A 24095-nucleotide genomic window follows, 5' to 3' on the forward strand; every position below is an offset into this window, starting at 1 on the left:
GTGGTACAGGGAATCCAGTATAACACACTGCTCAGAGGTACAGGGGATCCAGTATAACACACTGCTCAGGGGTACAGGGGATCCAGTATAAAACACTGCTCAGATGTACAGGGGATCCAGTATAACACACTGATTAGTGGTACAGGGAATCCAGTATAACACCCTGCTTAGTGGTACAGGGGATCCAGTATAACACACTGCTTAGTGGTACAGGGGATCCAGTATAACACACTGCTCAGGGGTACAGGGGATCCAGTATAAAACACTGCTCAGAGATACAGGGATCCAGTATAACACACTGCTCAGGGGTACAGGGGATCCAGTATAAAACACTGCTCAGAGATACAGGGATCCAGTATAACACACTGCTCAGGGGTACAGGGGATCCAGTATAAAACACTGCTTAGTGATACAGGGAACCAGTAAAAAACACTGCTCAGGGGTACAGGGGATCCAGTATAAAACACTGCTCAGAGATACAGGGATCCAGTATAACACACTGCTCAGGGGTACAGGGGATCCAGTATAAAACACTGCTCAGATGTACAGGGGATCCAGTATAACACACTGATTAGTGGTACAGGGAATCCAGTATAACACACTGCTCAGAGGTACAGGGGATCCAGTATAACACACTGCTCAGGGGTACAGGGGATCCAGTATAAAACACTGCTCAGATGTACAGGGGATCCAGTATAACACACTGATTAGTGGTACAGGGAATCCAGTATAACACCCTGCTTAGTGGTACAGGGGATCCAGTATAACACACTGCTTAGTGGTACAGGGGATCCAGTATAACACACTGCTCAGGGGTACAGGGGATCCAGTATAAAACACTGCTCAGAGATACAGGGATCCAGTATAACACACTGCTCAGGGGTACAGGGGATCCAGTATAAAACACTGCTCAGAGATACAGGGATCCAGTATAACACACTGCTCAGGGGTACAGGGGATCCAGTATAAAACACTGCTTAGTGATACAGGGAACCAGTAAAAAACACTGCTCAGGGGTACAGGGGATCCAGTATAAAACACTGCTCAGAGATACAGGGATCCAGTATAACACACTGCTCAGGGGTACAGGGGATCCAGTATAAAACACTGCTCAGATGTACAGGGGATCCAGTATAACACACTGATTAGTGGTACAGGGAATCCAGTATAACACACTGCTCAGAGGTACAGGGGATCCAGTATAACACACTGCTCAGGGGTACAGGGGATCCAGTATAACACACTGCTCAGGGGTACAGGGGATCCAGTATAAAACACTGCTCAGATGTACAGGGGATCCAGTATAACACACTGATTAGTGGTACAGGGAATCCAGTATAACACCCTGCTTAGTGGTACAGGGGATCCAGTATAACACACTGCTTAGTGGTACAGGGGATCCAGTATAACACACTGCTCAGGGGTACAGGGGATCCAGTATAAAACACTGCTCAGATGTACAGGGGATCCAGTATAACACACTGATTAGTGGTACAGGGAATCCAGTATAACACACTGCTCAGAGGTACAGGGGATCCAGTATAACACACTGCTCAGGGGTACAGGGGATCCAGTATAAAACACTGCTCAGATGTACAGGGGATCCAGTATAAAACACTGCTCAGATGTACAGGGGATCCAGTATAACACACTGATTAGTGGTACAGGGAATCCAGTATAACACCCTGCTTAGTGGTACAGGGGATCCAGTATAACACACTGCTTAGTGGTACAGGGGATCCAGTATAACACACTGCTCAGGGGTACAGGGGATCCAGTATAAAACACTGCTCAGAGATACAGGGATCCAGTATAACACACTGCTCAGGGGTACAGGGGATCCAGTATAAAACACTGCTCAGAGATACAGGGATCCAGTATAACACACTGCTCAGGGGTACAGGGGATCCAGTATAAAACACTGCTTAGTGATACAGGGAACCAGTAAAAAACACTGCTCAGGGGTACAGGGGATCCAGTATAAAACACTGCTCAGAGATACAGGGATCCAGTATAACACACTGCTCAGGGGTACAGGGGATCCAGTATAAAACACTGCTCAGATGTACAGGGGATCCAGTATAACACACTGATTAGTGGTACAGGGAATCCAGTATAACACACTGCTCAGAGGTACAGGGGATCCAGTATAACACACTGCTCAGGGGTACAGGGGATCCAGTATAACACACTGCTCAGGGGTACAGGGGATCCAGTATAAAACACTGCTCAGATGTACAGGGGATCCAGTATAACACACTGATTAGTGGTACAGGGAATCCAGTATAACACCCTGCTTAGTGGTACAGGGGATCCAGTATAACACACTGCTTAGTGGTACAGGGGATCCAGTATAACACACTGCTCAGGGGTACAGGGGATCCAGTATAAAACACTGCTCAGAGATACAGGGATCCAGTATAACACACTGCTCAGGGGTACAGGGGATCCAGTATAAAACACTGCTCAGAGATACAGGGATCCAGTATAACACACTGCTCAGGGGTACAGGGGATCCAGTATAAAACACTGCTTAGTGATACAGGGAACCAGTAAAAAACACTGCTCAGGGGTACAGGGGATCCAGTATAAAACACTGCTCAGAGATACAGGGATCCAGTATAACACACTGCTCAGGGGTACAGGGGATCCAGTATAAAACACTGCTCAGATGTACAGGGGATCCAGTATAACACACTGATTAGTGGTACAGGGAATCCAGTATAACACACTGCTCAGAGGTACAGGGGATCCAGTATAACACACTGCTCAGGGGTACAGGGGATCCAGTATAACACACTGCTCAGGGGTACAGGGGATCCAGTATAAAACACTGCTCAGATGTACAGGGGATCCAGTATAACACACTGATTAGTGGTACAGGGAATCCAGTATAACACCCTGCTTAGTGGTACAGGGGATCCAGTATAACACACTGCTTAGTGGTACAGGGGATCCAGTATAACACACTGCTCAGGGGTACAGGGGATCCAGTATAAAACACTGCTCAGATGTACAGGGGATCCAGTATAACACACTGATTAGTGGTACAGGGAATCCAGTATAACACACTGCTCAGAGGTACAGGGGATCCAGTATAACACACTGCTCAGGGGTACAGGGGATCCAGTATAAAACACTGCTCAGATGTACAGGGGATCCAGTATAACACACTGATTAGTGGTACAGGGAATCCAGTATAACACCCTGCTTAGTGGTACAGGGGATCCAGTATAACACACTGCTTAGTGGTACAGGGGATCCAGTATAACACACTGCTCAGGGGTACAGGGGATCCAGTATAAAACACTGCTCAGAGATACAGGGATCCAGTATAACACACTGCTCAGGGGTACAGGGGATCCAGTATAAAACACTGCTCAGAGATACAGGGATCCAGTATAACACACTGCTCAGGGGTACAGGGGATCCAGTATAAAACACTGCTTAGTGATACAGGGAACCAGTAAAAAACACTGCTCAGGGGTACAGGGGATCCAGTATAAAACACTGCTCAGAGATACAGGGATCCAGTATAACACACTGCTCAGGGGTACAGGGGATCCAGTATAAAACACTGCTCAGATGTACAGGGGATCCAGTATAACACACTGATTAGTGGTACAGGGAATCCAGTATAACACACTGCTCAGAGGTACAGGGGATCCAGTATAACACACTGCTCAGGGGTACAGGGGATCCAGTATAAAACACTGCTCAGATGTACAGGGGATCCAGTATAACACACTGATTAGTGGTACAGGGAATCCAGTATAACACCCTGCTTAGTGGTACAGGGGATCCAGTATAACACACTGCTTAGTGGTACAGGGGATCCAGTATAACACACTGATTAGTGGTACAGGGAATCCAGTATAACACCCTGCTTAGTGGTACAGGGGATCCAGTATAACACACTGCTTAGTGGTACAGGGGATCCAGTATAACACACTGCTCAGGGGTACAGGGGATCCAGTATAAAACACTGCTCAGAGATACAGGGATCCAGTATAACACACTGCTCAGAGATACAGGGGATCCAGTATAAAACACTGCTTAGTGATACAGGGAACCAGTAAAAAACACTGCTCAGGGGTACAGGGGATCCAGTATAAAACACTGCTTAGTGATACAGGGAACCAGTAAAAAACACTGCTCAGGGGTACAGGGGATCCAGTATAACACTGCTCAGAGGTACAGGGGATCCAGTATAAAACACTGCTCAGAGGTACAGGGGATCCAGTATAAAACACTGATTAGTGGTACAGAGGATCCAGAGTTTGATGTAAGATTATTATCCTGTGTGCTCTCCTTGACTTGTCCCTGTCACCCAGCCCCTCCCTCCTGTGTATCTCCTCCTTCCCAATTGTACATTGTGCCCTCCCCCTTCCCCCACCTTGCTGTGTCCCCGAAGTCTCCCTGCACCGTGGATTGGTATTGTGTTCTCTGAGATTTGTGTATGGGCACTCCTCTCCTCTCCTCTCCTCCTCACTCTCCTCCCTTCTTCCTTCACTCACAGCTGCGGGCCCTTTTCTGAGTAAGGTGAGAGACCCCCCTGTAAGATGAATAACTTGTCTGCTGAATGAGATTGTCTGCATGGAAAGCTGCGTGCTTGGTGGGTAGGATAGACCTAATGCTGGAGGAGAGGGGTGGGCTGTGCCAGTGTGCCAGGTCTGGGGCTTACTGCAGTACTATGGGATCTTATTGTAGTCATATGCTGGCTGGGCTGTTCATTGGACAATTGCTGCTTTTACCTGCGATCACCATGAGTTCTACTATGACTTTATACCTTTTATTAATGACTTGGATTGCCCTAATGTATTATATAATCACTGCAAGCTGTAAGAAAAAATGTATTAAGCTGAAGGAACATTTCAACAGATTAGTAATTGTTGCTGAAATCTGGAGAAGTGATAGAATTAGATAATAAAATGATTTCTTACTGAAGGAGAGAAGACAATTGACAGGTCAGGTATGACACCTGTCACTAAAAGTGATGATGAGCCCTCTATATTTCATCTAGCTGTACCGCAGGAACTAACATTTCTTTATGATTCATGCAATCAGGGCTGGGACAAGGGGTTGGGCAGGAGGGACGGCTGCCCTGGGCGCAATGGTTTATTGCAGGGATGGGGGGCACCCTGACACTAACCCTAAACGGAAGGGGAGGGCACAGTTTGGCATATTTGCCCTGGACGCTGGGAGACCTTGTCCCAGCACTGCATGTAATGCACAGATTCACAATACAGACGTGTTCTATCTTATCCGTAGAAAAGAATTGATCAGCAAACATTTGTACAACATGCAGAAAGTGCCCTGTGTGTGATAATGAGGATTAAAACTCGTTAGAAATGCTTAATACTTTTCTGCTATTAAAATGTTACTAAACTCACAACAGTAAAATCAGTCTGTATATGTAGTAAAGCATGGTTGTTATACTCACTGTGGAACCTAAGGGGTTAACCCTGTGTATTGTGTAAAAAGGCTGTTTGATCATGTCTTCTCTGATCCTCCCCTTCTTCCACTGTCCCCCAATCCATTATTATTATTGTGCAGGATTTATATAGGACTAAGGGCTCTTTCACACGGCCGCTCCGCTTGTCCGCAAATCATCCTATTTTTTTGCGGATGATTTGCGGACATAATGTAAGTCAATGGCACTGCGGATGTCAGCGGAATACCATCCGCTGACATCCGATTTTCTTCCTTTCAGATCTGTTCCGATTTTTGGAACGGGACAGAACCCTATTTTTCCTCCGTTCAAAAAACGGAAAGGAAGGAAAATCGGATGTCAACGGTGTCATCCGCTGACATGCGCAGTGCCATATACTTACATTATGTCCGCATATCATCCGCAAACAGATGGGATGATATGCGGGCACACGGAGCGGATGACACAAATGTCATCCGCTCCGTGAAAAAAAAAAAAAAAAAAAAAAGTCAGACAAAAGCAGCGGAGCGGCCGTCTGAAAGAGCGCTAACAGTTTTTGCAGCGCTTTACAACATGAATCCATCTCCTGATAGAAGAAGAAGAGGACTTCTTTAGATTTACCTTTTCTATGTAGTGGAAGGGCCTGCCTGATTGCATACAAATTGAAAGTGTTTAGGTTTGACCTCATATTTTATGGTTTTGGTAAATCTAAAGGAAAAAAATCTAAAGAAGATTGGATAGTGTGTATCCAGCTTAACTCTCTAGGTTTCTGGCTTCTAATGCTGTAGCAGGCGTATTGATATATCTACAAATTCTGTGCCATTGGTAGTACATTCCATTGACAGCACTGAAAATTTGTCACATAACATTTTTGGAATGCATTGAAATTATCCGGAACTTACACATTTGCTTTCATTGTTTGTTTTTCTGCCAGGGTTTCTCGTGCCGATTTGTCGATAAAAACTGTATCGGTATGAAAGGGGCCTCAGGGTAACAAACCCACATTTCTTTACTCTTGGTTTTTATAAATTCTGTTTCCACTAAAGAGACCCTGTCACTTTGCCTATTCGGGGCAATTTCATAGAATCTCTTAAGGGCCAATTTCCCCAACCCACTAATACTCAATTTCACTGCAGCCCCCTGACGGCCTTAGGTGTTCAGGCACCCTGTGCGAGCTAATCTTGTGTCGCCCCCCATCCTCACCCCCCCCCCCCCCATCCTCACCCCTCACTCCCTGGTCACCTAAACTTATGCAAAGAGGAAAAAAATATTTGTAACAAATAAGAGGTGCAGGGGCTGCGAGCATTGTACAGGAGATGCAGGGGCTGCGGGCATGGTACAGGAGATGCAGGGGCTGCGGGCATGGTACAGGAGATGCAGGGGCTGCGGGCATGGTACAGGAGATGCAGGGGCTGCGGGCATGGTACAGGAAATGCAGGGGCTGCGGGCATGGTGCAGGAGATGCAGGGGCTGTGGGCATGGTACAGGAGATGCAGAGGCTGCAGTCATGGTGCAGGAGATGCAGGAGCTGTGGGCATGATGCAGGAGATGCAGAGGTTGCTGGCATGGTGCAGAGGTTGCTGGCATGGTGTAGGAGATGCAGGGCTGCAGGCATGGTGCAGGGCTGTGGGCATGGTACATGCAGGGCTGTGGGCATGGTACAGGAGAGGCAGTGCTGTGGGCATAGTACAGAAGATTCAGAGGCTGCAGGCATGGTGCAGGAGATGCAAGGGCTGTGGGCATGGTACAGGAGATGCAGGGACTGCAGTCATGATGCAAGAGATGTAGAGGCTGCGGGCATGATGCAGGGGCTGCAGGCATGGTGTAGAAGATGCAGGGCTGCAGGCATGATGTATGGCTGTGGGCATGGTACATGCTGGGCTGTGGGCATGGTACAGGAGAGAGAGTGCTGCGGGCATAGTACAGAAGAAGCAGTGCTGCCGGCATGGTACAGGAGATTCTCCTGGAGAATCTCCTGTACCATGCCTGCAGCACTGCATTTCCTGAGGAGATGCAGGGGCTGTGGAGGGGTCTCACTTACTGTTTGGTGAGGACCTTGCATTTAAAAATGGTGCCGCCCGGCGCTAACACGTCACCACACTTGCGCCGTCTGCCCGAGAATAGCCGAGCATGTACGGGCTTTCCCGAGCTGCAGCGGTGCATGCGCAGTGTACCTGTCTAGCCGGCCGCGGACATTTTTTTTCAGATGCCGGTGCTGCGGTGCGTTGATCTTTAGCCAGCCCCAGGGCCGAGGGACTTTCCCTGGCAGTGCCTGCTGTGACTCGTCCTGTGAATAACTGACTGCGAGCTGTGATGGGTGCACAGTGCCCCTGTTGCCCTGCCCGCTGCTTCATTTTTTCATAGACACCAGAAATCCAATCCTGTGTAAGCTCCATGTCTGATTGTGTCAGAGCTTACCCATGGTTCACTTCTTATTCCTACTTGTCACATGAAGGAAGTTTTGGGACTTTGAGTGAGAGACATGACCAGGATAGCAGGAAAAAAGATGTCTCATTTATTGATACATACATGCATACAGATAATAAACATGACATAATTATATATGTATTGGACATCAACAAGTAAACGATATAAAGGGGGAGATAGTACATCCCAGTTCCAGTTTCCATAAGATCAACATAGCAATTGTACATACAGAAGTATATTCATAAACATCAATGGACTGCAATGGTCAACAGTATTGAAGTAATGGATAGTAATCAAAACATCATAATAACTCGACGCGTTTCGTGGTCTTAGTATGCCACTTCATCAGGAGTAGATGTATGATCTGTGTGTGTAAAAAAGTATATGTAAAAAATGGTAAATGAGGACGAATAAAAACTGGAAGAAAAGGGGGAAAGGAGAGGAGATGTAGACCTCTAATTCCCAAACTTACGTTGCCTTGCAGGTGTTTTCTGGCTAAGGGAGTAGGACATGGCTCGGATGATCTCCCACGGGAGCTGAGGGTCCACAGGGCGGGCAGAAAGGGGTCAGACACGCCACACGCATGAAGAGTGTGGGCTGGAGTATATGCAGTAGAGACATTGCTTGTGGCAGCAGAACAGGAAATATCTGTCAAATAGTAAAGATTATATACATATATATATATATGTATAAAATATGCCATAAGTACATAAGTATTTTTATGGTAGAAATATCATAGTGCTGCTGCCGCCAAAGAAAGAGTATAGAAGGTGCCAGAGGGGGGTGGGAATCATCCATGGTAGAGTGAAAGAATGGTATTAAGTGCATGATATAAGAAATTGCTTGCCCATAGTATCAAAGATCGACCATGTGATAAAGTAGCGATTATATACAAGAACCCCTGAGGAGGGTGTGATACTGTGCAGAAACAAAGAAAAATGTAGAGAAAGGAAGAACCGATAGCCAAGGGTGACAAGTGAAGTAGAAAACCAGAGAAGTAGAGGCCAAAAGAAACATACCGAATTTGAAGCCCAGACTATGGACATGCGTGTCCCATGCCCGCCGATCATAGCTCCGCATTATGGGCCCAGCGTCACGCCAGTGCATAGAGGTAGCCACCGCCGAAGCGGCAGACCGAACAGGCAGACCGTCTCCACGGTTGCCTGAAATACACTGTGGATGGAGACACATGTCCATAGTAACCCTAGGACTCATTTACACTAGTGTTGTCCTCTGAAAAGCAATCTGTGGCATATCACTTTTCAGAGTGTGTCTGGCAGGCAGCTGGGAGGATATGTTGCCTCCTTACAGCCTGTTTTAATCCCTAAAGGCCTGCACAGCAACCGCATGCATCGCCGCCACAGCATGTGTACCTCTATGTCCAGCTGTCTTTTGAGCTTAAGGGGGTGATAAAAATGCAAGTTTAGCTATGAAATTGATCATTTTTTCTATATCAATAAGCTTAGCTTTTAGAGATGCAGCACCCAAGCTACTATTTTTTTTTAATTAATTCAGGTTTGGATGAGTAGGGTTTTGGCAGCAGCACATGTTTTCATAACCAACCAGCCTTGGTTTGATAGGGGGGGGGGGGGGGGGATAGAATTCGGTCAGTAGCTCCAGGGCTGCTCTAAGAAATAACGGAGCCCTGTAAAACCTACCTGGCAGGGCCCCCCCACTTAATATATCAAGACAATATTTTCACAAAAATCATTATTAGCAAACACAAACATAACAGAGAACCTTTGTGAATTAGCCCTTTTTAATTGTTTTTTTACATTAAAAAAAAAGTGTTTTTTTTTTTAAATGTTAAAAGTTTTTACAATTATTTTTTAGAATTTGTTATTTTTTTTTTTACAGGACAGGGAAGACTGCAGTGCTCTGGGAGAGGGGGGGCACAGTGAAATGGGGGCACACGGGGAAGGGGGGGATCAGAAGCAGGCAGAACAGGGAGTGTGTCGGAGAAGCAATTACAGGAACGATGCCCTGTGTCTGTCTCTCCCTGCAGGAGCTGAAAGCTGGCAGGAGGGGGAGAAACTGGCTTTCAGCTGCTGCAGATAGCCGCACAGGGCTTCCTTCTGTAATTGTCCCCATGCCCAACTACACCAATTCCCTGTACTGTCGGGGCCCCCCTGTGTGCCTGGGCCCCCTACAGGAGGACTGGTGGTCCCCCCCCCCCCCTATCAGCGGCCCTGAGTAGCTCACTGACCCTGCTCCTATTTTTGTTGATGTAAAACTATGCTGCTGTTGGCCAATTTAAAAACCACCTAATCATTTGAGGGCTGATGCAGGCCTTTAATTATAATAATTATTAATCAGCGCAATACCGTATCTAAAAAATATATACTACACAATATCCTCTACCCCAGTATTAGTGCACAAGTGCAAAAATTATTTTCTCTTACGTCCTCCGACAGTTGCCGCCCCTTCATATTCGTCACAATAGGGTTATTGACCTTTTCTCCGTAGGAGTGGCTAGACAACAGAATATGTTAATATCAAAGCTTTTAGCATACCCCACCCCCAGGGGGTGGTCCCCTCAGTCAATACCCTCCTGCTTCCTGCATTCCTACCTCAGTTTCATTTGTCTAGCTCAGGAGTAGGTTAGACGTTTCCTGTGCTGGGGCTTTTCAGTCTCAGCTTCTTTTCTCTTTTTTTGATTTTATTTGGAGTTTTTTTTCTCTTTCTTTACTTAGCTGTTTATTTTCAGCTCTAGTTAGGTCTTCTGATGAAGATGATCGTGCGGTGCTGGGTCTCGGGCTGGCCTCCCTGGTTACCCGGGGTTCAGGGCCAGTGGCTTCCCAGCCTGCCATCGAGCGTTCAGCTAGGTTTCCCTGGCAAATATGAACGACCCATCCCTGTCCGCTGCGGGGATGCTGCGGTGAGGTGGCTACCTCACTGGACGCCATGCGGTTTCGCAGCGCAATTCCACTGCGTCCTGGCTGCGACTCTCCCTGTCCTTAGTACAGCGGTTTGATTGCTTGTGCAGGCTCCCCACGCCATCCGGATGGTAAGTGTATTTCTGTGTGGGGACCTGTCTGTCTTGGGTGTCAGTCTGGGACTGTGGGACCCTGCATGTCTGTGCTTAATGTTGAGCTCCCTGCAGTATAGCTGCTCTCTGTGGGCTGCAAGAGGGGGGGGGGGGGCTCTCCTGCTCTGCTCTGTGTAACAGGCTGTGTGACATGCTGTGTGCTGTGAAGGACATGATTGTGAGACATGTTGTGGGCACACTGTGCGGCGACCGCTGCTGCGGTCTGCCATTTTTTTGTGACAGTTTTGTGGTGGCCGATCCTGTGTGGTGAGAGCGCCGTTTTGGCGGCGATCACGCGGGCCACATGTCAGTGTTTTCTGCCTCTACAGCCTCGGCCGGCGGCCATGTTTGTGTAGCCTTACATAGGCTTTATGAGGGCGGTCAGTCTCGCATCACTTCCTTTTGCTCTGAGGACAGCGATCGATGAAGCAGCAGCCTGTGTGACCTTTCCAGGTTTTACCTTCCATTCCTGTATTCCTTGCCTTTGTATTCCTAGCCCGGTGGATCAGTGTGTTGTGAGTGCGGTGGGCTGCGATCGCCGCGACCTTAAAGGGGCAGTACTCCTTTTTTTCCTAAGTTACTGGGGCATGGATTCTCAGGAAAGCAAGTTTCCTCCCTCCTTGGTAGGGGGCCAGGGGGCTGCTGCTGCTTCCCCCGAGGGGGCTGATCTGGCTACTATTGTGGCTAACCTTGCTGCTCAGGTGCAGATGCTGGTGGCTGATCGATCCACAAAAAGGCCCAGAGTGTCAATTTCCTCTGATTCAGAGGGCGATGGGGATGCTATGGCTGGAGTGCCCTTCTCAGGGTCTCGTTCTTCTCTAGACCTTACGGGGTCTGAAGGGGAGGCTTTGGTGGAAGGGGTTGATAATTCTCCCCCTGGCTCGTCTGAAGAGCTTGCACTCATGGATGAGTTGGTTGCTTCTATCAAACAAACGCTGCATTTGGAGGATGAACAATGTCCTCCTGCTTTCATGTCCTCTTATGGGACGCAGAGAAAACGCAAAACGTCGCAGGTTTTTCCTTGCTCTACGGAATTTCAGCGCGCTGTTGAGGAGCAATGGCGCAACATAAAGAAGCCTTTTGCTGTGCCGAGTAGGTTCAAGCTGCGTTATCCTTTTACACCAGCTACTGATGAGCGTTGGTGTGTGCCGCCTCAGGTGGATCACGCGGTGGCGATTTTGAATAAATCCACTGCGATTCCTGCTGAGGACACCCCGATGTTCCGGGACCCTACGGACTGGAGATTGGAGTCTCTGGCCCGTCACTCTTATACGGTTGCGGGCTCTATGCTGAAGCCTATTTTTGCTTCCATTATGGCAGTCCAGGCTATTGCCGATTGGACGCAGGTGCTCAGGCGCACTCTGGTGGCTGACTCTGCTTCGCCGTCGACATTGGCTATGGTGGATCAGATTCATCAGGGTGTCATGTATTTGTGTGATGCGGACCTAGATATGGTCCCTTTGGCTGCGCGTCTGCAGAGTGTGGCGGTGTTGAACCGTCGCCTGATCTGGCTGAAATGTTGGTCTGTTGACCAATCTTCTCGCAAGACTTTGGCTAATTTGCCTTACGCGGGTTCTCGCCTTTTTGGCGAATCCTTGGATACTCTGATCAAGGGTGTTTCTGGGGGTAAGAGTACTCTTTTGCCCCAGACTCACAAGTCTAAGTTTGTTCGCGGTAAGAAGAATGCTTCGTTTAGACCCTCTCAGGGGTCCTTTCGGTCGCACTATAAGGGTAAGCCCTTCAAGGGACAAGGCTCCCAGAAAAAGCCGTGGGCAGGTAAGCAGAAGTCCGGCCAGTCCGGGTCCGCTGCCCATAACAATACGGCCTGAAGGGGCGCCCTCACCCAGTTCTGGGGTGGGGGGACGTTTGCTCGGTTTTCTTCAACCCTGGCTGGCCCGCGTTCGGGACAGGTGGGTTCAGGAAATCGTTCGATCTGGATACAAGATCGAGTTTCTCTCTGGGCCAGCGGGCAGGTTTTTCCCCTCAAACCTTCAGCTGTCTCCGGAGCGCTTGCGGGATCTGCACCTGGCGGTGCGGGACCTGCGGGCTCAGGGAGTGGTGATTCCGGTGCCTCATCGGGACAGATTTCGGGGATTCTATTCAAATCTGTTCACTGTGCCCAGAAAGGAGGGCAAGGTACGTCCGATTCTGGACTTGAAAGCTCTGAACCGCTTTGTGCGGGTTCGCAAGTTCCGCATGGAATCCCTGCGCTCGGTGGTGGCTGCCCTGATTCCGGGGGAATTCATGGCCTCCATCGACTTGAAGGATGTGTATCTTCACATCCCCATTTTCGAGGGTCACCAGCAGTACCTTTGATTCGCCATTGCGGAGGATCACTACCAATTCGTGGCGTTGCCCTTTGGTCTCGCCTCGGCTCCGCGGGTTTTCACCAAGGTGCTTGCGCCGGTTCTGGCTTTGTTGAGAGCCCAGGGCATCTCGATCCTGGGGTATCTGGACGACATTCTGGTTCGGTCTGCGACCAGTCAGGGCCTGGTGAACGACCTGTCCGTCACGATGCAGTCGACGCTGTGTCCGTCGGTTCGTCTTCCTTACCTGGGAATGATCCTGGACTCTGTTCAGGCGAAGGTCTTCCTGCCGGAAGACAAGCTCCGGAAGCTTCAAGAAGCAGTCGGGTCCCTCAGGGACGTTCAGTGCTCATCCCTCCGGACGTGCATGAGGTGTCTGGGACTGATGGTCTCGGCTTTCGAGGCGATACCCTTTGCCCAGTTTCACACGCGGGGTCTCCAAAGGGAGATTCTGGCCAGGTGGGACGGACAACCGCAATCTCTGGATCTCCAGATTTCGTTGAGTCATCGCTCCAGAAGGGACCTTCTGTGGTGGCTCCAGTCCCCGGCGGTGTCGGGGGGCAAGTCCTTTCGTCCCTTGTCGTGGACGGTGATCACCACGGATGCCAGCCTGTCGGGCTGGGGTGGTGTTCTGGGCGTTTTGTCTGCCCAGGGAACTTGGTCGGAGGAGGAGTCCTCCCTTCCGATCAACATTCTGGAATTGCGAGCAATAACTCTCTGCCTTCGGCGTTGGTCGGACAGGCTGCAGGGCCGTCCGGTTCGGGTGCAGACGGACAATGCCACAGCGGTGGCCTACATCAACCACCAAGGGGGCACCAGGAGTGCCCGAGCGGCTCGGGAAGTGGCCGACATTCTGTCTTGGGCCGAGACGCACGTCCCGGCGATATCTGCTGTTCACATTCCGGGGGTGGAAAACTGGCAGGCGGATTATCTGAGCCGCCAGACCCTGGACCAGGGAGAATGGTCCCTTCACCCGGATGTCTTTCTGATGTTGTGCGAGAAGTGGGGGTCCCCAGATGTGGACCTGTTCGCATCTCGTCTGAACAACAAGGTGGGAAGGTTCGTGGCAAGGATGCGCGATCCTCGGGCAGACGCCTCAGACGCGTTGGTGGCGCCCTGGCATCAGTATCGTCTGATGTATGCCTTTCCACTGATTCAGCTGCTGTCCAGGTTCCTTCGGAGGTTGGCCTTGGAACCGAACACGGTGATTCTGGTGGCACCAGACTGGCCTCGCCGGTCTTGGTACGCAGACCTCGTGAATCTGGCGGTCGACGCTCCATGGCGTCTGCCTCTTCGAGATGATCTCCTGTCTCAAGGTCCGATATTTCATCCTGCTTTACAGTCGCTGGCTTTGACGGCCTGGCTGTTGAAACCCAGATCCTGAAGGATAGGGGTCTCTCCCCTGAGGTCATTCACACTTTGATTAAGGCTAGAAAGTCCTCTTCGGGGAAGGTTTACTACCGTACTTGGAAGGCCTATTTTGCCTGGTGTGAGTCCAGGGGGTATTCCCCTCGTTCATACTCGGTATCAAGGGTGTTGGCTTTTCTTCAAACGGGCGTGGACCAGCGTTTGGCGTTGGCCACGATTAAGGGTCAGATTTCTGCTCTGGCCGTTCTCTTTCAGCGCCCTGTGGCGTCTAATTCTTTAGTTGGCACCTTTGTTCAAGGGGTGCGGCATCTGGTCCCTCCTAGGAGGGAGCCTTTGCCTCCATGGGACTTGAATCTTGTTCTGTCCGTGTTGCAACGGGCTCCCTTTGAAAAAAATCAGGGAGATCTCGTTGTCTATGTTGTCCAAGAAGGTCGCCTTTTCGGTGGCAATCACCTCGGCTCGCAGGGTGTCGGAGGTGGCTGCCTTGTCCTGCAGATCTCCGTATTTAGTGGTTCACTTGGATAAGGTGGTCTTGCGTCCTAACCCGTCTTTCCTTCTGAAAAGGATTTCGGAATTTCACCTCAATGAGGACATTGTCTTGCCTTCGCTTTGCGCAAAGCCAAAACATCCAAAGGAAGTGGCTTTGCATTCCTTGGATGTTGTTCGGGCGATCAGGGTTTACCTGTCATCGACTGAATCCTTTCGCAAGACTGATTCTCTCTTTGTCCTTCCAGAGGGGCCTCGGAAGGGCATGGCGGCGTCGGCCTCTACCATCGCCAAATAGATCAGGCAGGTCATTGAACAGGCCTATGCTTTGAGGGGGAAAGTTCCTCCCATACCTGTGAAGGCGCACTCTACAAGATCTCAGAGTACATCTTGGGCCTGTCATCATCGGGCTTCTGTGGCCCAGGTGTGTAAGGCAGCGACTTGGTCGTCCGTTCACACCTTCTCAAAATTCTACAAGGTGGATGTTCAGGCATTGGCAGATGCTTCCTTTGGCCGTAAAGTTCTTAGTGCGGCAGTGCCTTAGGGTCTTTTTGTTTGGGTCCTTGGCTGTTGGGGTATTTTTACCCCTAGGTTACTTGTTCTTTCCTGGGTTGTTGCTCCTGTTGAGCAAGTTTTTTTCATGTTGCCCAGTTGGGTTCCTTCCTTTGGTATGGTTCCTTTTTCTCTGATGTGGGTACTGCGTTGCTTTAGGCGCGGCTGCTGTTTTTCCCACCCCTCATGTCTACACTGCTTTGGGACGTCCCTATTGTGACGAATAAGAAGGGGCGGCGACTGTCGGAGGACGTGAGAGAAAACGGAATTTTTGTAAAATCCCTTTCTCTGAGTCCTCCGACAGTCGCCGCCCCCGCCCCTCTTTTGGGGTTTTGTTTATGTACTCTAATGCTATGCTACTGAAACTGAGGTAGGAATGCAGGAAGCAGGAGGGTATTGACTGAGGGGACCACCCCCTGGGGGTGTGGTATGCTAAAAGCTTTGATATTAACATATTCTGTTGTCTAGCCACTCCTACGGAGCAAAGGTCAATAACCCTATTGTGACGAATATGAAGGGGTGGCGACTGTCGGAGGACTCAGAGAAAGAAATTTTACAGGTAAGATTTTACAAAAATTCCGTTATTAACCTCTTCCGGACCGCCTGCCTCCACGCAGCCCCTCATGCGTGAACCGGCGTAGCCCTACGTAGGTCGCGTGTCTGCTGCTAGGGGACGCGCGCCGCTGACCACCTGTGATCGCTCACAGCGGAGAGAGAAGAACGGGCAGCTGTTGTCAACACAGCTGACCGTTCTCTCTGGAATGATTACTGAGCGCCTGGGATCCTTCTATATAGGATCACAGGTCTCTATAATCATTTCAATAGCCCAACCCCCATACAGTAAGAATCACTCCCCTAGGCTCACATTTAACCCCTTGATCACCCTCCGTGTTAACCCCTTCTCTGCCAGTGTCATTATTACAGTAACAGTGCATATTTTTAGCACTGATTACTGTAGTAATGTCACTGGTCCCCCCAAAAGTGTCAAAAATGTCAGTAAGGGGTCTGATCTGTCTGCCGCAATGTCGCAGTCCTGCTAAAAATCGGAAATCGCCGCCATTACTAGTAAAAAAAAAAAAAAAAAAAAAAAAAAACAATAAAAATGACATAAATCTTAACCGTAGTTAGTATACGTGAAAACTTTTGCGCAAACCCATCAAAATACGCTTATTGTGATTTTTTTTTTTTTTTACCAAAAATATGTAGCAGAAAAAAATTTGGCCTAAAATGTAAAAAAAAATTTGATTTTTAAATTTTTTTGGGAATGTTATATAGCAGAATGTGAAAAATATTGTTTTTTTTTTTTTTTTTTCAGAATTGTCACTCTTTTTTTGTTTATAGCGCAAAAAATAAAAATCGCACAGTTGATCAAATACCACCAAAAGAAAGCTCTATTTTTTCACCCCAATAAAAAAGTTTGTATACAAAAAAATATATATAACTGTAATGAAAAAACAGCGCAATCTAAACTCATCTGTGTATAACCAACATTGTTTCTACATATAAAGATATTTTAGTATTGTGAGTAAGGATCGATACAAAGTGACTAAATACAAAAAACTCCAAGTGAAATAAACATACAATGTATCTATTATGACATGTTCAAAGGAAAAAAGACTTCAGTGCTATTCAATTGATCCAAAAACTAAATAAACAAATAAATCCTGCCACCTCTGTAAGTCCCGGTTCTCATTTGTGCAATGCGGGAACGCTGCGAATATACAGCGTGTTCCCGCATCGCATCCGCACCCCTGGCAGTTCACACTGCCATATGTGATACGCTGGGGGTGTCAACTAAAAGTTAACGACACCCCCAGATCAGATCGCATATCGCAGTGCGATCTGAAAGTTCACACAGAATCGGATTGCACTAGTGTGAACCACCATGCAATACGATTCTGGTGCGGACCAAAAAAAAAGGGTCCTGTGCGTCTTTTAGTGTGATTGCAGTGCGAATTCAGCCATACAAACTGTATGGCTGAATTTGCACCGCACAGAGATAGCATGTCATTTAAGGAGCAGTGCAATTTCGAATTACATGCGATCTCTGTGATCCCACAAATGTGAACCAGCACTGAGGGATATTAAACTTAAGGCCTCAAGCACACAGGGCGTTTTTACAGCTGCTTTTAGGAACGTTAGTCATTTTTTTTTTTGCAGCTTCAGAATGCCCCTTCATGTTATTCTATGGCCTCATGGACACAGACTTTTAGAAGATGTAAGTGGCTTAGGCCTTTTCAAGCTGTAAATAAAAACCCAGGGCCAGCGCGTTCTGGAGCAGCAGCGTTAGGCTGTGAAAACGCCTGATGCGGCTAAACGCTGTATACAGCGTTAAACCGCGTCAAGCATTTTTAAGCTGTTGTAGTTGGATTTGGTAGTGGAAAATAGAAGAGGGCAGAGAAAGGCTGCTAAACGCTAAGGGCTCTTTCACACAGTTTATCTCAGCGGGGGATCGATCCGCCGATCCCCACTGAGCAGGAGGATGACAGCTGTTCTCCGCATGTGCAGAGACACAGCTGTCAGGTCCCAATGCATCTCTATGGGGGAATCAGATGGGAATGGAGCCGTCTGTCCGTTCTCACCCGGTCCGATCCGCTGGACGGATGGAAAATAGGGTTTCCACCCATCCAGATTTGACGGATCGGATGTCAGCAGACATGTCTCCGCTGACATCCGATGCCCCATAGACATGCATGAGGTGACCGTTCACATCCGCCAAAAAAAACGGACAGGCGGATCTGACCGGTTCGCCTGTGTGAAAGGGCCCTTACGCTGCTAAACGTGGCTACAGTGCCAATGCAAAACGCTTCTAAAAGTGTGTTTTTACAGCTGCTTTTTCCTGGCTTCAAAACTGGCTTTGCAGCTCGTTGTTTCAAACACCCTGTGTGCATGAGGCCTAATCAGTCCAAAGGATCAACGGATAATACTGCCACCTCTGTGTGAGATAATCAACTCAAAAACAGGTGCTCTAAAAGACTCCAATGCCCGTGATTCCTAGCACCTCACCTCCAGCTTTGACTCCTGTTTCACCAGACAGCCAAAGAACGCTGTTTCCCATTAGGGATGGTCAAACTCTGAATGGATGGATGGATGTCTCTGGATGTAAAAGGATCCCTGTTTTTCCTCCAGCTTTGAATCCTGTTTCACCAGAGAGTCACAGAACGCTGTTCTCCATTGGAGTTGATCAAACTCTGAGTGGATGGATAGATGTCTCTGGATGTATCAGAATCCCAGTTGTTCCTCATAAATAATGGTCCACCATTGGGAACAAAACCAATATATCTAGTGCTCTCTGTAAAAACTTGCTCCTAGTATACATCCACTGGCTTTCAGCCATAAAAATTGGTAATGGTCGTGGGTATAGCCAAATGTCTGCTCCAGACGCGTTGCATTCTCAAATGAACTTCTTCAGTGGGGTCCTGCCATTGGGAATGTCCTGCCACTGGTCAATTTTTACGCACCTGCATCTGAGAGATTGATATAAATTGGCCAGTAGCAGGAGCGTTTTAACAGCAAGAACAGACCCCGATGCAGAGACTAGGAAAAGACAATTTTTTTCCTACAAGAATTAGGAGTATCAGCCATCAGATGATACCTTTGTGTAAACATTGGCATGCTTCAGGATAATTTGGCATCACAAAGTGGAGGCCTAACCTGTTTGTATATAAAGTTTATTTTTGCAATTAGGGTAGGAGAATACAGTGAACTAAAGTAATACAACCGTGTATAGCGCAAAGAAGTTTTGTTGCATGCTGTTTTTGTAGTTTGTTCTTTTGTTCTTACAAATGATGTTCCAAAAAAATAAGTCTGGGCCAAATGTTGGACTTTGAGCGCCACAAACTTAAAGTGGACGTTCGCTCTAAAATTACTTTTACTCTCTAAAGTTACTTGTAGAGCTGATTTTTTTTTGTTTTCTTGCCTAAGTTTGTTGGAAACTTTTTAATGTGAACCCCCCTCCACAATCACAAGCCGACAACCGCAAAGGATGCTGGGACTTGTATTTCATTGACGGGCGCGCTGATTTTAAAAAGGGACAGCTAGTACATGAAACTTCTTCCCGTACTGCTGCCACAGGAAGAAGGTGGGGGGGGGCAGCGGCTGAAACATTGGGAACATGTTACATAGACATGAACTAGAAACATGTGGAACATGTAAAATGTTCCCAAAGGTGAACTTATCCTTTAAAGCCATAAATCAACCATATTGACCAAAACCTTGCCCAATAAACGACACAAGACCATTTACGTTGGAAAGGGCAAGGCCACAGCTTTATTTAATATCAATATTTCAGCATAAACATTTTTACCATAAGTTCCAGACAGACATTAGACTGATTGAATTTCATTCAGGGACATATCCAATTAAAGGAAACATTTAAAGCTGGCAAGGTCCAAATTGCCAAAGGAAGCTGTGACAACCAACATAAAAAAAAAAAGAAAAAACAGGGTGGGCAGGCAGGCAACTCTTCTTCCTTGCTCTTCAACTGCTGAGTGAGGAATTTACCTCAGAGTAGACCTTTATAGCGTTTAGGCCCTTCCCCTCCTCACCCCATGTCCAAACAGCCAATCATCTTAGAATGCTTACGTTCATACTCCTGTCCATGCCGAGTAACCGAGCCATGTTCCCTGCAGTCAAGGCTCCCTTTCCCATTGGGATCAAGAAGCCTTCATTCTTGCCTTGATATGTCTGCTGCAACAGCCTCCAGAGATATAATCTTTATATATCCAAGGAAGCTACACAAGAAGCAGAGAATGTAGAGGCTTAGATACACGTCATCCGGGGCCAGCTGTCTGAACCCAGAAGAGGCAGCCAAGCTTCCGATGACATCAGAAAGAAGATGGCGGACCCAGCGTGTGCCAGCAAAGCAGAAGATCACATCAGGACAGTGCTGGATTCGCTGTGCAGGTGTGTATGTTTATCAACGACAACACTGCATGACAGGTAAGGGAACTGACGATCATGAGCCAGAAGGTGAGGCTCTCAATTACATGATCATTGTGTGCAATCACAATGACCACATACAGCAGCAAATACAAAAGGACAATATGAATGTCTGAGCCCCTACTTTTATTGTGAGGGCGCTAGATTATTTATCCACCCTCCTCCGTATTGGCTTTTCTGGATCATTGCAACATTTGTCCAGGCAAATTCACCCCAAAATGTGTCCATTCTCCAAAATTGGAATCCTTCAACTTCTCCAAGTTTTTGTTTGGGGAAAATCCAAAGCTCATCTCTGCTTGAGGCAGTCCCATAGCATGACACCTTCACCTGTTTTTGTGAATATTGAAAACTAGAGGTAGGTAGTGGGAGTAATGCTTGCTCCCTAAGGTGAAAAAAATTTTTTTAGAGACAGATACTAGTCTAGTAAAGCCTTGGCAAACAGTGGTGAATTTATTTGGGCTGTTTACGATTAGGGGCAGATCTAGTCTTAATGAAAGCTCAATAATTTCTAGGCTTCCTGACCCAAAACAAGTATGCAGAATACATATCAAGCTTTCCCGCAACGTTAACAGTTGTATGTATGTTCTAGATGAAAGTGTCTCTAAACCTAAAAATGAAAAACCTACATATTGCAGCTTACCAGTACCAGCAATTTTTATGTACCGTAGTCATTTTACCGGCATTTAAAATGTTAAATATTCACATATTTGGTATCTATTTACCTAAAGCAACATCATCTTTAATAATGTACCACAAATTGGGTATTCGTTTGTGTTTTGTGTTCATTAAAAATAATTTTAGTGTATTTTTTCCTGAAAATATGACAGCTGAGCAAATATTGTGTGACATAAAAAATTGCAACAACCACCATTTTATTCTCCAGGGCCACTGCTTTTAGAAAATATATAATGTTTGGAGGTTCTAAGTAATTTTCTAGCAAAAATGCTGATTATAACTTGTTTGTAAAAAATAACAAAAAAATTTACCCTGGACTGTAAGTGGTTAATGTTGATTTAAAAAAAAAAAAAAAGTTTGCTGAATGCTGCTTTCCTCATTCTTATGTTTTTTTCTTGGCCTTCAACTATATCCATGTTAAGGCTACATACACACAGATGTTTATCACATGCACATATGCTGGTAAACTCTGATGCAAACAAGAGTAGGCTCCATTCACACTACCGCGACTTGTCAGGCGACTTGTCAGCCTGACAAGTCGTGGTCCGTCGCGGTCCGTGCAGTGCTACAGGACCCGTTCTAATAAGAGCGACACAAGTCGCTCCGACTTAGAAAAAGGGTCCGGAGCTTCTTTGGGGCGACCTCGGAGCGACTTGCATAGACATTCATTATATGAAGTCCGTGCAAGTCGCGGTGCACACGACTTCACAGATCGCCCCCGAAGTTGGAGCGACCTAGTGTGAACCGAGACTCAGCATTTAAAAAAAAAAATACAAGCGCATACAGCAATGCACTCCTGTGGACGGCTGTACATGCCAGCTGCTGCTCCCCAGGTGTGAGGTGAATGCTAGGAGATTCCTTGCGCCTGCAAACGTCTGTGTGTCTGTGTGCACATAGCTGAACCCCATCCTGTCTGCAATCTTTAGTATATGTTCTCTAGAGCAGGTGTTATGCGGCAGGTGGAAGCCTGTCGTGCAGAGAAGGCTTACCGTTGCCGGTGGGCGGAGCTTGGTTGGAAACCCGAGGTGAGTAGCACAGGCTAACCTGAGGTGCGGGGTCTAAGCATCCACCGGTCTTCACCAGGGCCTCTGATGGTGAGGATGGATTTGGCTGCAGGTGGATACCAGGTCGCGGTCCCCAGGGTCGCCCCACCAGGGGGTAACCTGTCAGTGTCCGAAGGTGGATGAGCCGACAAGGAGAATACAGAAGAGTAGTCAAAACGAGCCAGGATCAGGACAGGCAGCAAACATGCGTAGTCAGGGACGAGTCAAAGGTCAACAGGTATCAGACAGGAAATCAACAGGAAGCAGGTTCACACAGGAAGCTGAAGACAACACAGCAAAGTGCAGTGCTGCTGGGCTGTTTAAATAAGGCAGCCTGTTTGCCAATTATTGCAATTAGTCTGCTCTGGGTTAACCCTTTAAGTTGCAGACTCATGACAGCACATCAGAGTGCTCAGGAAGCGTTCCTAACAGCAGGGGTCCCCAAACTTACTAAACAAAGGTCAGTTTACTGTCCCTCAGACATTAGGAGGGCCAGACTGAGGCTAATCGGAGTAGAAAATACTTAACTGGTTGCCGACCGCCGCACGACTATATACTGCGGCGGTCAGCCCCGGCCAGGCAGAGTGACGTATTGATACGTCACTCGCCTGTCACTGACTTGCGAGCCTATTGCGGGCGGGCGCGCGCCCGCCGAGGCACGCGCCCGCCGCGGCTCGTTCACAGACAAGTCAGTGCGTGTGTCCGGCGGACTCGATGTCCGCCGGTCACACTACGATCGCTCCTGTGAAGGGAGAAAGGCGGAGCGGCTTATGTAAACAAGCCGCCCGTCATTCTCCCTGGTGTAAAAATGAAGATCTGACAGTTCTACTATGTAGAACTGTTGATCTTTGCTTTTACACCAATAGCCATGTCCCTGCACAGTTAGAAACACGCCCCTAGGACACACTTAACCCCTCCCTGTCCAATAAAGTTAACCCCTTCCCTGCCAGTGTCATTTTTGCAGTAACAGTGCATATATATAGCACTGATTACTGCAGTAATGTCACTGGTACCCCCAAAAATGTCAGTCAAGGGTCCGATCTGTCCGCCGCAATGTCGCAGTACCGCAAAAAAAATCGCAGATCGCCGCCATTACTCGTTAAAAAAAAAACACCAAAAATGACAAAAATCTTTCCCTTTGTTAGTAAACGCGATAACTTTTGCGCAAACCAATCAAAATACGCTTTTTGCGATTTTTTTTACCAAACATATGTAGCGTAAAACAATTTGGCCGAAAATGTTAAAAAATTTTGATTTTTACATTTTTTTGGGGGGGAATTTCATATAAAAAAAAGTGAAAAATATTGTTATTTTTGCAAAAATTACGCTCTTTTTTTGTTTATAGCGCATGATCAAAAAATCGCACAGGTGATCAAATACCACCAAAAGAAAGCTCTGTTTGTGGGAAAAAAAGGACGTCAAATTCGTTTAGGTACAGCGTCGCACGACCGCGCAATTGTCCGTCAAAGTCACGCAGTAAAAAATCGCAAAAAACCCCCTGGTCTTTTAGCAGCCAAATCCTCCGGGGCTTAAGTGGTTAATCTTTGGTATTATAGGAGGAATAGTGCCCCACTGTTGGTGTCAGTGGGAGGAATAGTGCCCCATCATTGGTATCAGTGGCAGGAATAGTACCTCGTCATTGATGTCAGTGAGAGGAATAGTGCCACATTGTTGGTATCAGTGGAAGGTATAGTGTCTCATTGTTGATGTCAGTGGGAGGATTAGTGCCCCTTCATTCCTATCAGTGGGAGAAATAGTGTCCCATCATTCCTATAAGTGGGAGGAAAAGTGCCCCATCATTGGTATCAGTGGGAGGAATAGTGTCCCATAATTTGTGT

The 24095-nt window shown here is 47.6% G+C and overlaps 1 protein-coding gene across 2 annotated transcripts in view; it reads left to right on the forward strand.

Annotated features, from left to right (window-relative positions):
- Window positions 1-4476: 4476 nt before the first annotated feature.
- LOC309553939 (ceramide synthase 4-like) overlaps window positions 4477-24095 on the forward strand; it is a 205248-nt gene continuing 185629 nt past the window's right edge. For both annotated transcript variants that reach the window (XM_082255444.1, XM_082255443.1), the window contains exon 1: window positions 4477-4542. The gene's annotated coding sequence lies outside the window, so the exon portion shown is untranslated. The remainder of the gene's footprint in view (window positions 4543-24095) is intronic.

This window comes from Pelophylax lessonae (assembly GCF_965119305.1).
Source record: "Pelophylax lessonae genome assembly, chromosome: 1".
Lineage (NCBI taxonomy): Eukaryota > Metazoa > Chordata > Amphibia > Anura > Ranidae > Pelophylax > Pelophylax lessonae.